Source organism: Bos grunniens, chromosome 4, assembly GCF_055505025.1.
Source record: "Bos grunniens cultivar Pamir isolate PY7600 chromosome 4, Bosgru_T2T1.0, whole genome shotgun sequence".
Taxonomy (NCBI): Eukaryota; Metazoa; Chordata; class Mammalia; order Artiodactyla; family Bovidae; genus Bos; species Bos grunniens.
In genome coordinates, this window is record NC_141168.1 from 72,575,395 (window position 1) to 72,589,894 (window position 14,500).

The window sequence follows — 14,500 nt, forward strand, 5'->3', positions numbered from 1 at the left end:
ATGTGTGATATTTTGACATGTGGATTATTGTTAGCTGAAGGTAAGTGAAAACCTTGTGGACTCTAGAGAAAACAACTGCCTCTCCCTTAACTACCTAAAAGTATTTAAACTGGAGATTTTTCCCACAAAAAGGGTTATTGTTGTTCAGTCACTAAGTCGTGTGCGACCCCATGGATGCCAGGCTCCCCTGTCCTCCACTCTCTCCTAGAGTTTGCTCAAATTCATGTCCATTGAGTCAGTGATGCTATCTAACTACTTCATCCTCTGCTGCTCTCTTCTTCTTTTGCCTTCAGTCTTTCCCAGAGTCAGGGAAACTGGAGACTTTTCCTACAAAAAGAGTTACTACTAGAGATCAGTTTTATCAAAGCGGCTCCATGTCTGTGGCCAGGCACACATCTAATAACCAGAGATCTGCTCTTTTTCTTATCATCCTGTGAATGACTCTCTCTGGCCTTGGAAGACCCAGGACTCCATCCTATTCCTTAGCTCAAGATGACATATAGACTTCACTTTATCTTTCTTGAACCTTTTGTGAAAATTTGATTTTCTCCTGTTAATCTGTCTTACGTTACTTTAATTATTAGGCCAGTGAGAAAAACCTAGAAGGGTAGAAGAAGGTTTTCTTCTTCCCCAGCAGGAGGAAGAATGGGTATAAAGTTCTCAAACTGAGTGTATCAGAATCACCTGGAAGGCTTGTCAAACAGGGGGCTGGGATCCACCCCAGAGGCCTGGTTCAGGGAGGGCTGAGCTGCGCCCCAGGGATTTGCATTTCTAACGAGTTCCAGGTGATGCTGATGCAGGTGATTATTCCAGCATCACACGTTGAGAGTCCACACTTATAAAGGATAGATGTGGACTTGGCCACCGAGGACAGCAGGCGTGAGTGAAGCTGACGGTCTTCGGGGCCCCTTCTTCTGATGGTGAGTGGGGGAAGCTAGTGTGGACGGTATGCTTTGCATCAGAGGTCTTGCCTTTGCATCTGCCAGGTGCTCTGGGGTCTTGCCAACCAGGGACTCCGTTTATGCTTATTTATTTGCTTGCCTGCTCCAGTCTGAGCTGGGGAGGCCCATGTTTATGAATTCCCGGAGCCTTTGGTCCTTAATTCAAGATGAAGACAAGACAGGCAAGTTTCTCTGCGGTCTCCCTTTGTGGACAGAATTTTTTTCAACTCCCCTCTCTCCACTGTAGCTGTACATCTTCAAGGGCTCTAGCTTCAGCTGGCTTGCATGTGTTTAATTTTTGCTTTTTGTTACTTTCTTAGGATTTAATTCATGGTTAATTTCTCAACATGGATGCTTAGATCAGTTTTTTTCTGCTCCCCTCTGCTCTTTTCCCCTAATACAGGCATTTAAGTTCCAGCTTTTTATCTGGAGTTAGTTCAAGCCTTGGCCTTCCTTTCCCAAATGACTATTAAAATCCAAACTCCTTGGTTGGGAAAAACAGCCTACATCCCAGGGCAACTAAAACCATTGGGCTTACTTACCACCCTGGCCTCCAGCTTCTTCTATGTTGTTTTCAGTCCTAGGGAATTCTCTCTTTCTGAGTCATTTCTGGGTGTCTTACATAAGCTTTTCAGGACCCCTGTTCTGTCACAGTGCAGGAAATCATTGTCTATAGATAAAAGCACCTACAGACCATGAGGATAAAATGAGATAATAAAGCCCTTCGTGCTTGCCAGAGAAGAAGTTCTTGGTAAATATTAGCTGCTTTTATTATCATTAGTGTACCTAGATCTCAGTGGGTAACTAGTGACAGAGGTAAAAAAAAAAAAAAAATCCTGATATAGAAGGCAGATCTTTCTGGGAATGGTGATGGAGAGAGGAGGGATCATGGCACCATCAAATTTTAAAACGATTGTGTGTGTATGTGGTGTGTGTGTGTGTATATATATATAAACTTCTAAATAGGCCCAGAAAACTGATCCAATAAAAAGAACTTTTTTTAAAGAATTCTTTTATTGAAATACAGTTGATGTACACCTGTAACATATACAATATATGTCTTCCGTCACGTCTAACTCTTTGAGACCCCTTGAACTGGAGCACAACAAGCTCCTCTGTCCATGGAATTTTCCAACAGTGATTCACAGTTTAAAAGGTTACACTTCATTTATAGTCAGTATAAAATGTTTGCTATATTCCCTGTGTTGTACTATATATCCTTCTAGCTTATTTTATACCGAATAGTTTGTACTTCTTATTCCCCATCCCCCTATCTGTCCCTCCCTGCTACTCTCCCCCTACTGGTAACCACTAGCTTGTCTATTTATCTATGAATCTGCCTCTTGTTTTGTTATATTCACTGGTTTGTTATATCTGTTAGATTCCACATATAGGTGATGTCATACAGTATTTGTCTTTCTCTGTCTGACTTATTTCACTTAGCATAATATCCTATGAGTCTTACACAGAGGGAGAAATTTGGAACTCAGTTCAGGGTCCCGTCCATAGCTACTAGGGCTCAGCAGGCACAGGTCACGGGGCACCATTTGTAGACTGAGATGTCATAGTGGCTGTGACCAGACAGAAGACACACTCCCCTGAGGATTGCACTTAGTCAAAGATAAAAAGGAAGCAAGGAAATTTTTTAAAAGCTGGGCTATTTTAAGGCAGCAATTAGGAATGGCCTTGCTGCTTTGCAGGTGCACACCCTTTGTTAAATTAACTGCTGAGAAGGAATGATTAGTGTAGCTTTCTGTGTTTTCTCCTGACCTTGCTCCAAAAGCTCTGGGAGGCCCCTGATGAATCCGGTGGGTAAAACCAAATTGTATTCAGTCCCTCAAAACTATTTGAGGCAGGAGAGCTGAGTACTAGACTCCTAACAGCTGTGCTATTTGGCATCTCTCCAGCGTTTTCTTCCTGAATGCTCTTTCCACTCTGTCTTTGCTGTGCCTTTATCTCTTCTCTTGTCTCCTCTCTTCTGCCCATCTTCTCCCTATCTCCAGTAGGACATGTCAGCTGTCCCCCACCCCACACCGCATATCATATATCAAGTTCCAGCTGGGTTGTAAGATAGAGGCCATGGGCCCTCGGGAGGACTGGGGACACTAGGCAGTCCATCACCTCTAGAACTAATGTATTAGGCAAATGATCAAGAGGCAGTGTGGGTGGACCTGGAAACAGATGGGGCCTGTTCACTGTAATCACGCGAAGGTCAGTTATCAGAATGAGAAGCCAACAAGGTCAGAGCAGCAACAACAAGGAAGCTGGTCATTTGAGCCAGGGCATAGTCTCCTTGGTTTACTCTCCAGGTACAGGACTGGCCCATAGTGAACAGCAGTGATGACTGGGGAAGGGGATGCAGAGCTGGGGCCGAGTGGCCGCTCCCAGGGGCCTCTGGCTGGGGCCTGGGTTAAGCAAGAAGCAGAGGCCTTCCTGTCACCCCACTCCCACTCTACCCCATCAGCTCCTCTAAACCCCATTGGGAAGAAGGCCAGGAGTGGTGGGTGTGGAGAAGCTCAGCATAGCTGGCATAATGGTTCCACTCACTTGGGCTTTGGATCACCTCTGGGAATGTGTGTCTTTATTTCTGAAGAACTTCAACATAAAGCCTTCTAGAAAGATAACTTCTCCCTGAAGTCAGAAGACCTAGATCTCACCAGGTCATTTCTGATAAGAGGAGAACCATGTGGACATTGGTCAAAAAGCCAGCAAAGCGGGAACAGTAGAAAGTGGTGAAGTGAGTGCCTTGGGACGCTGGCGGGTGAAGCTGCCTGGGGTGAGCACCTTTCTCTGGACTGAGGGGGCCAGAGGTTGAGGTAGTTCATAGACTCAGGCTTGGGGCTCCCTGTGAAAATGAGGCCAAGCTAGGAGTCATCCCACCAAGAAGCATGGTCACCTATGACTTATTCTTGCAAACAAGGATGGTTTTATTGCGATCTTGCTGTTAAATAGCCTCATAATACACCTGTCCAAGCATCGCTTCTTGACTACTTCTTTGGCTTTCTCATGAGTTAATGGGAGTATAAGAAAGGGAATGGGGCAGGTGCTTGGGTCCCAAGTAATTCTATTTCAACCCTTGAAACTCATGATGGTGGCACATGGACCACGTGGAGGGGAAGGAGAGAAGAAAGCATGTGGACACATCCACCCAGAATCCTAATCAACACTGAGGGGGAAACAGAGGCTTTTAAATAGTGAGGAAGGTACTCAGGATCTAAAGATAGTGTTCATCCTCCAAGTAATCAGATTGTAAATTAGTTATACTGTTAAGCTATTCAAAGAGCAATTAAAATTAAAGCATTTACAAAGTGGGCTCCACATACCATCATATTTGCTCACAATAACTACCACTTAGAGAATGGTGAACTCAGCCCTTGCTGCAAATCATCTCATTCAGTTTTCAAAACTTCTCTACGAAGAAGGCCTTGAATTTTTTCCAGTTTTATAGATGAGGAAACTGAGGCCCCCAAAGTTTAAATAACTTATCCACAGTCTACACAGCTGGTAGTCAAAGCTGGAATTCTCACCCAGTTCTGACCTCCAAGCTTTGAACCACGATAGACCTGACAGATAGGGATTAATTAGCTGCATTTCACAGAGCAGTTTATATATTAAACTATATGAAATAAGATTTTTTTCATTTTAACTTATATAAGACAATGCTGTATACTGCAACCTGAAAGAGACTAAGTGAATTCATGAAAGTTATCCAGAGAAGTAAGTGTCCTCCTAAGACATTCTTTCTTCTACTGCCCTCAATCTGGGAGTAAATATCTAGTTTATTCCCAAATGATTGAATAAGGGTCTTGACACTTTGTGGGGACGGGTGTTGTGACAAAGATACAGGATTTGTAAAAGAATCACTCAGTAGATGTCTTTAGGTGAGGCTCTGAGATCATAGAGAGCAAAGTCCTAGAGAGGGCAGGGATGGCTTACAGCCTGCATTCCAGATAGAGGGAGAAATCCTGAACTCTGGGACATGAGGAAGTCCTGAAGAGTGCCTTCAGGAACTTGAAGTAGTTGGGCTTGGTTAGAACATTGGCCTTAGATTGGAGAATGAGGGATTATTGCAGGGGTACCTCACAAAGTGCCTGAAAATATTACAGAGGTTTACACAAAATGAAGTGAAGTGAAAGGCATTCAGTTGTGTCCAACTCTTTCCAACCCATGGACTATACAGTCCATGGAATTCTGTAGGCCAGAATACTGGAGTGGGTACCCTTTCCTTTCTCAGGGATCTTCCCAATGCAGGGATTGAACCAGGTCTCCCTCATTTCAGACAGATTCTTAACCAGCTGAGCCACAAGGGAAGCCCAAGGTTTACACAAAGCAGCCTTTAATTATTTTAAGCACTGAAATGACTCAGTCAAGTTTGTGCTTAGAATACCCTCCCTGTATGTGTTTGCAGGCTGGGTTACAGGGCATACCTGTGGGACTAGTTATAAGAAATCCAGACAAGACATAATGTGTGCCTGACCTAAGTCTCAGAGGAGACGAAAGGCCAGAATGATTTGGGGCTACTTAGAAGATAGAGTTGACAGATCTTTGTGAGTGATTTAGAAGCTTAAGGGGCATTCTACAAATGATAAACATGTTTGGAATCTACAAATAAATTCTCAGCCTTAACCAAATCTTAAAGAGACTGTCCCTCAAACTTCCAGAGGGGGAAGGGTGAATTCTCTTTAAAAAAAAAAAAAAAAAGCCCCAGGCCAAAAAGAGCTATGCCCTCTCTTTTTAAGAAAGACAGTAACAAGGGAGGAATGTCCTAGTCTGGATACTAGTCACCATGGGATGTCTCCCCACTCGTGATGGGGGTGACATTCTGCAGTATGTACTTACCTGACATATTGGCCAACATTCATTTGGACATGCCTTTGTGTTGGCAAATACTCTGATCATCACCCCAGCGGTTCCACTGAGGGGATAGCCAAACCAACCTACTTTCTTGGTGAGAGAAGTGTTACATGAGGATATTATGTTCTGAATCCTCACTCAATAGAAAACATTTTCAAATATCCCAACATTCTTGGGAGGAAAAGAAGGTTAGTTGCTAGAATCTGAGGACAGGCTTTGCTGGCTGGTATTAAATGCCCAGAAAAAAACTGTTCAGAAAGATCTCTTGGGTAGGGGTTTAGGGCTTATCTGGTCATTGGAAGAGAAGGGAGCTCTAAGCTCTGCCGGAAGCCGCTTGGATCTCACACTGGGAATCTCAGTACTCTGAGCCCCATGTGTGTTAGTCCTTCATCTGTGCATATAGTTCCTATTCTTGGAAGCTTGTGATAGTGTCTGCACTATTCCAGCTTCCTCACAGGAAGTGGCAGAAGGGCTTTATAGGGCTTTGATTCTCCCTCTGACCTCAAATTCGGTGAAAAGAGAAAAAGTAATTTTGTATGTACCCACAGGAAAGTTCTCAGACTTTCCTTTTGATTGAAGTCAAGTCAAAACTCAACCTCTTAAAAAAACTTAGTCCACTTGAGAAAAAAATGCCACTCAACCTCTTCCTGCTGTAAAACAAGTAAAAAGAAAGCTGTGTTATCATTAAGCAAGTCCTTTGGCCATTTACCAAAGCAAATTTCTGAAGGCTAGCCCACAAAAGAAGTTAAGCCCATTTAAAGCTTGCCCCTGGAAACCTTTATCTCTCTACTCCATACGGTCTACAAGAATTTTTAGAAGGCTTGAAAATATGAAGAAGACTTCTTAAAACTCCCCTAAGCAGCCCAGTGAAAAGGTTTCTAAGGTGGATGCATTAATCAATAGCTTTCAAAGGAGCAAGGCTCCCTGTGATTATCAGGAAAGACATCTGTCAGAGATAGAGAACTGCTTGGTGGGAGCAGAAAACACACTGCCCAATTAAGTCATTCTAGACATCTATGTGTTGGCAGTGCCTCATGGTCCATGTCCCCTACAATTTAGGTGTCTAGAAAATGACGGATCAGCTGACATGAATCCTCGTATTTTACTCTCTCTCTTGCCCTGTTCTCTATTGCTTGGACCCTGTGTTTCTGGGGCTGTGGATGTGTTTATCACACACACAGTGTCTTCTCTGATGAAGCCAATAATGCGCGTGGTCAAAGGCTGGTCATTAAGGGGCTGGCCGTACTTGCAGCTGCCCTTGCTGAAACCTGGAGCTGGGGCAGAGTGGAAGCAGAAGACTGCCTCAAACTGAGGATAGCTCAGGACTGCCCTCGTCTTCATGTATTTTGTGAATATAACTGGGGCCACATAGTCTCCAGGAGCGCAATTCCCCCATCAAATAAAAGATGACTAAGCTAAAATGGGATGGAGTATGGTCATTACCCTCTGGAGTGCCCTGTTCTCGAAGCCTGAATTTTATAGTATGACTAATGTCTTAGACTTTTTTCTGATGCAAATGTAAGGCATCCATGCGGCTCAAGAGGGGCGCCCTTTCTCTTCAACCTTTGCTGTTTCAGGAGGTTCCATTATGTTCCTGAGATAGAAACAGTCTGCAGTCATTAGGACTATATTTTTCTCTTGAAATAATGAATTAACTATAGATGAAAAAACGTATTTCAAAGACACTGTAGGCTAAAATAGGTTTTGTTTATTGGTCTGGGAACATAATCCTCAAACAATACTATTTCAGTGAGGAGTTACTTTCCAGGGTTACAAAACAACTGATGTGTAAATACAATTGAGAACACAGCTCCTTTGAAAGTTAAAGATTCCCTTATTGACACTGAGTAAAATGTGTAATAAGATACTAAACATTCTGTGACATGGTCTGTTGTGTTCCAAATTCCATAGTAATCCAGTTTTTAGCTAAACACTAGGTCTCTCAAAGATTCCCTTTCTGAGTCTTCTTGCAGCTAGCTGTGGCTGGGACAAGACTAATAAAATGATGACATTATATAGTTTCAGCTATACAACCTAGTGATTCAGTAGTTTTATAGATGGTACTCCATTTCAAGTTACTACAAAATAATAGCTATATTTCTCTTACTGTACAGTATATGCTTGTTGCTTATTGATTTAATACATACAAATTTATGTCTCTTCATCCCATACCCATCTTATCTTGCCCCTCCAACCTTTCTTCTCACCACTGGTGACTACTTGTTTGTTCTATCTGTGAGTCTGTGTCTCTTTTGTTGTATTCATTCATTTGTATTACTTTTTAGGTTCTGGATATAAGTGATACCACACAGTATTTGTCTTTCTCTGACTTACTTTACTAACCCTAATGCTCTCCAGGTCCATCCACTTTATTGCAAATAGGACAATCTCGTATTTTTAATAGATAATGTATGTGTTTTTGTGTAAGTGTTTATATATATCTCATCTTTATCAAATCATCTGTTGAAGGACACTAAGGTTGGTCTCATATCTTGGTTATTGTATACATGCTTGGGTGCATGTATCTTTCAGTTAGTTTTTTCATTTTATTTGGATATTTCTGTTCCTGGGTCAGGAAGATCCTCTGGAGAAGGGATAGGCTACCCTTTCCAGTATTCTTGGGTTTCCCTTGTGGGGAAAGAATCTGCCTGCAATGTGGGATACCTAGGTTTGATCCCTGGGCTGTGAAGATCCCCTGGAGAAGGAAAAGGCTACTCACTTCAGTATTTTGGCCTGGAGAATTCCATGGGGTCACAAAGAGTTGGACACAACTGAGCAACTTTCACTTTCACTTTAGATGTATACCCAGGAGTAGAATTCTAGATTATGCTGCTGCTAAGTCGATTCAGTCATGTCCGACTCTGTGCAACCCCATGGACTGCAGCCTACCCGGCTCCTCTGTCCATGGGATTCTCCAGGCAAGAGTACTGGAGTGGGGTGCCATTGCCTTCTCCGTCCTAGATTATATGTAGTTCTATTTTTAATCTTTTAAGAAACCTCCATATTATATTCCATACTGGCTGCACTAGTTTACATTTGCACCAACTGTGGGAATGTAAATTGTAAATCCCTTTTCTCTGCGTCCTCTCCAGCTTTTGTTATTTGTATTCTTTTTGATGATAACCATTCTGACTAGTGTGAGCTGATATTTCACCAAGGTTTTGATTTGTATTTCTTTGATTGGTGGTATTGAGCATCTTTTCACACAATTGTTGGCCATCTGTATGTATGGGAAAGTGTCTATTCAGGTCTTCTGCTCATTTTGAAAACTGGGTTTTTTTGAGATTAAGTTGTAAAAGTTGTATAGGTATTTTGGATATTAACCTCTTACCATGAAGTTGCAAATATTTTCTCACGCTCAGTAAGTTTTTTTTTTCCTTTTTTTTCTTTTTTGGTCAGTAGTTTCCTTTGCTATGCAAAGCTTTTAAGTTTAAGCCCCATTTTATTATATTTGCTTCTGTTTCTTTTGCCTGAGGAGACATACAAAAATTTTTACTGCCATTTATGTCAAAGGAGTGTTCTATGTTCTCTTCTAAGGATTTTATGGTTTCAGGTCTTACAGTTAGGTCTTTTAATCCTTTTTTGAATTTGAGATTTTTTTTTTTTGTTTCTTTGTATATAGTATGAGGCCATGTACTAATCTCACTCTCTGACATGCAGCTGTCCAGTTTTCCCAGCACCACTTATTGAAGAAATTATCTTTTCTCTAGTGTATATTTTTGCCTCCTTTGTTAAAGATTGACCATAAGTGCATGGCTTTATTTCTGGGCTCTCAATTCTGTTCCACTGATCTACATGTCTGCTTTTGTGCCAGTGCCATGCTGTTTGGATCACTGTACTTTTATAGTTTAATATGATGTCAGGGAACATCACACGAACAGGATTGTTCTTTTTTCTCAAGATTGTTTCAGCAATTTTGGGTTTTTTTTTTTTTGTTTCCATATGAATTTTAACATTGTTCTAGTTCTGTGAAAAATGTCATGGGTATTTTAATAGGGGTTGCATTAAACATGTAGATTGCTTTGGATAGTGTGACCATTTTAACAATATTCTTCAATCCAAGGATGCAGTATATCCTCTCAGTTCTTTGGGTCATTTTTACATTCCTTCTTCAGTGTTTTATAGTTTTGAGAGTATAGGGCAATCACCTCCATTGATTTAGTTTACTCTTAGGTATTCTTTTTCAATGCAATTTTAAGTGGAGATTGTTTTCATTCTTTCTGATAATTCATTATTTGTGCATAGAAAAGCAATGGATTTTTGTTTATTACTCTTGTATCCTACATCATTACTGAATCGTTTGTTCTAAAATTTTGTAGGTGGAGACTTCAGAGTTTTCTGTATGTAGTATCATGTCAGCTGCAAACAGTGACAGTTTTACTTTTTCCCTTCCAATTTGAATGCCTTTTATTTTTCTTGTCTGATTGCTATGGCTAGGAATTTTAATACCATATTAAACAGAAGTGATGAGAACGGATATCCTTGTCTTATTCTGGAATTTAGAAGAAAGGACTTCAGCTTTTTACCACTGAGTATGATGCTAGTTGTGGATCTATCATAAATGGTCTTTATTATATTGAAATGTTCCCTCAATACCAACTTTGAGAGTTTTTTTCATGAATGAATGTTGAATTTTGTGAAATGCTTTTTCTGTGTCTGTTGAGATGATCATATGATTTTTATCCTTGGATTTGTTAATGTGTTGTATCATACTGATGGATTTGTGTATACTGAACCTTCCTTGCATCCATGTAATAAATCCCACTTGACTGTGGTGTATGATCTTTTTCTATATACTAGTGAAGTCAGCTTGCTAATATTTTTGCATCTATATTCATTGAAGTTACTGGCCTATAATTTTCTTCTTTAGTAGTGTCTTTGTCTACTTTGGTACCAGAGTAATGGTGGCCTCATAGAATGAATTTGGGAGTATTTCCTATTCCATTTTTTTTGAATAGTTTGTGAATGTTAGGTATTAACTCTTTTTATGTTTGGTAGAATTCTCCTGTGAAGCTGCCCGGCCATGGACTTCTCTTGGGAGTTTTTTATTATAAATTCGGTTTCACTTCTAATTATTGGTTTGTTCAGACTCTATTTATTTCTGATTCAGTCTTGGCAGGTTGTAGATTTTTACTAATAGAAGCTTTTCCATTTCTTCTGGGTTGTCCACGTTGTTGGCATGTAACTATTAGGCCATGGTATTAAGACTTTTTGTCTCTGTAGTATGGGTTGTTATTTCTCCTCATTCCTTTATTTGAATACTCTCTCATGCCTTTTTGATGAGCCTGTCTAAAAGCTTGTCCTTTCTTTTTTCAGTCTTTAAAAACAGAAACAATTCAGCTCAAGGTTTCGTTGATATTTACTTTTTTGTTGTCTCTTTTATTTACTCTCTGATCTTCATCTCTGTACTTCAGCTGACTTTGACCTTTATTCTTCTAATTCCTTTAGATAATAGTTTAAGTTGTTTGAAACTTTTTTTTCCTGAGGTAGACTTGTCTTGCTATAAACTACCTTCTTTGAACTGGTTTTGGTGCCTCCTGTAGTTTTTAGAAAGTTGTGTTTCTACTTTCATTTGTCTTGAGATATTTTTTGATTTCCTCTTTGATGTCTTCATTGACCCATTGGGATTTTTTTAAGTGATGTTAAGTGTGCATATGTGTTTTTCCCATTTTCCTCTGTATAATTTCTAGTTTCATATATTATAGTCAGAAAAAATACATTTCTATCCTCTTAAATTCGTTTGAGCTGGCTCTGTTCCCTTTAAGTGTATACACTCCCCTCTTCTAGCACTGGAGAGGGAGGTAGTGCTAGAGCAAAAGGGCCTGGTGAGGGCATTTGGCATGGATCAGGATGTGAGCTGTGGTGGTTCAGCTAGGGTCAGAGCCCTGGACTACTTTTGATGAGCTGCCTATATTAGCATCCATAATGATTGCCCCACTCTGTCCAGACAGTGCTTCAGGTCTGAGCCTCCTTTATCTCTCACTTCTGAGCTCTCCCCTTGGCTTCCACTGCCCTCACCCTGGTGTGGAGCTGTGCTGCAAGGGCCTGTGCCATCTTGGCATGGGTTGGGTATGGGCAATGGTGGTCTAGCCTCAGACAGCGATTGGAGCTGCTGCTTGTGCACTGCCTGTGTAAGTGCCTGTAGTGACTGCCCCTGCCTGACTCTAGCTGCTTTCATTTTGAGCTGCCTCTGTGTGCCACAGCTGAGCTCATCCTCAGCCCTGGCAACTCATGCCCCACTGTGTACTGTCCTCAGGCAGGCAGAGTTGGCACCTTTGCTCTACTTGGGCTGAAGCACACATCGGGGTGGCTGTGCAGTTTTCAGCGCACCCTCTTTTTAGGGAGCAGGTAAGCATCTGCACGCCCCTCATGAGTGCAGTCCAGGCTTCACACAGTCCTCCTGTTCATCTCACTGCCCTCCAACTAGCCAAGGGGGCTCATCTTCCCTGTGTTGGACCCCAAAGCTAGGATACCCAATATGTAGCTCAAACTAGCTTCTGCCTCTGGGAGGATCTCCTCGTCCCTCTGAGTCCCTTCCAGGGGCACAGGTCTCAACCTGATGACTTCTCCTCCCTCTTACCTGATTCTCTGCAGCTCTTTCTTACAGCCTCGGTTGAACAGTTTTTCTGCCATTCTCTAGTGAGTTTTCAGAATTGTCCTGCACATAGATGTATTTTTCATATGTTTGTGGAGGTAGGTGAATTCTCCATCCTCCTACTCTGCTTTTGCCTGTTCTTTTTCCTCCCTTTATTGTCTTGCTTGGAATGCACATGCTGCTATCTCAGCTCATGGAGTCAAGGCCATCCATGGCGGTGCAACCAGATAGAAGTAGTCCTGATCTTCTTTCCCAGGTGTTTATGAGAGGGAAACTGCTATTCAGTTTAAACTGTTGTCATTTGGGCCTTACGTCGCTCAGAGCTGAACCTATTTCTAGCAAACATGTACTTGTAACTCTTTAATAGAGACCCCTTCAACTCTGCCATTTTGGCAATCGATCAGCACCTACATTAAAGTTGCCTTTGTAAATGAACCTTGCAAGCATGCAAACACTCTTCAGTATAAAGCAGCTCAGGTTAGTACAGGTTTTGATTCGCATGCAACTATTATCAATTGCTTCCAGTTGCCAGTAAACCTGGAAAATGTTCTATTAAATTTGCAAGTGGATTTATGCTTTTGGACTCATCCTGGAGATCTGTGTCAAGGAAAAATATGAGGACTTGGTTATTTTCCCCTTTAACCCTTTTAAAATAAGCGAGATTCTGGTCCGATTGAAGGTAGAATGTAACTAGCAGTGTTACTGACCAGAGTGAAACCGTTTTTTTACATTCTACATGTATCAGTTAGCTATTTCTGGAGCTGCTGTTCTAGGATGGCCTCACACATCTGGCAGTTGGCTGGCTGTCAGCTGAGTCAATGTGTGACCAGGCCACGTGTCTTTCATTATCTAACAGGCGTGCCTGGGTTTGTTTACATAGTGGTGGCCGGATTCCGAGAGAGAGTGTGGAAATGTACAAAGTCTCTAGAGGCCTGAGCTTGGAACCAGCACACCATTGCTTCCATTCACATTCTGTGCCAGAGCAAGTCCCGAGGCCAGTCCAGAGTCAAGGGGTCGGGGAAATAGACTGCGCTCCTTAACGGTAGGGGCCTTAGAGTTACATTTCAACAGCTCTAGATACAGGAAGGGGTGAAGAATTGTAGCCATTTTTGTAATTTAATGGAAGACATTAAATTTTTTGCATAAAACCTCCTCAGCTGTGCTGATCAAACAGAACAGGGCACTCCCAAGAAAGCATATTACTTTCCTCATGGATTGTCTTAGTCCATTCAGGCTGCTGTAAGAGAATCCCATAGGTTGGATGGCTTATATACAAATTGATCACAATTCTGGAGGCTAGAAGTCCAAGATCAAGGCCCTGCAAATTCAAGTGTCAGGTGAGAGCCCATTTCCTGGCTCATAGATGAAGTCATTTCACTGTGACCTCATCTGAATGGAAGACGGCAAGGGGGCTCTCTGGAGTTTTTTTTTTTTTTTTTTAAGGACACTACCTCAGCCATGAAGGCAGAGCCCTTCTAATCCTAATTAACTTCTAAAAGCCCCACTTCCTAATACCATTACGTTGAGGGCTTAGGATCTCAACATAGGAATTTGGGAGGAATGTAAACATTCAGACCACATTAGTATTGTGGTTGGGATTTCTTCCTTGAGAATCAAGGGATTATAGCTTTAGTTCTTAGGTTTTCAACCAAATCACTGTAATCATTTAGTAATAGTTTCTAATCTCTTACTTCAAACCACACCAGCCAGGTCATAACAAAAGGTCTGTGAATCAGTGAAATAGTAATTAAAGTTACCTTTGCACCTAAACCTCACTGTTCATTTAAATAAAATTTACAAAGTTCTGGTTCTTTGCTACAGGGTAGGGATGCCAAAGGAGTAAGACTCATACTCAATCCAACCCTTGATGGAGCCATAGTCTAGTCAGAGATACATGGAAACAGCATAGACTAATTTGGTGTGGGGTTGTGCAGGTCACGTAGGCACAGTCTAGAGACAAAAATGATGTGGGAGGTTTCTCTCTGGAGGCAGATCAGGGACCACAGTCTCTGTGCTCCCACCCACATGCTTTCCTGACAGTCCTCATGGTCCCCAGTTATCTTCTCAGCCTAGACCACATTCTGTCCCTGAGATGCCATTGAGATGAAAC

At 41.7% G+C, this 14,500-nt stretch overlaps 1 protein-coding gene across 3 annotated transcripts in view; it reads left to right on the forward strand.

Annotated features, from left to right (window-relative positions):
- The first annotated feature begins 767 nt into the window (after positions 1-767).
- NAMPT (nicotinamide phosphoribosyltransferase) overlaps positions 768-14,500 on the forward strand; it is a 376,625-nt gene continuing 362,892 nt past the window's right edge. For all 3 annotated transcript variants that reach the window (XM_086396905.1, XM_086396904.1, XM_086396903.1), the window contains exon 1: positions 768-920. The gene's annotated coding sequence lies outside the window, so the exon portion shown is untranslated. The remainder of the gene's footprint in view (positions 921-14,500) is intronic.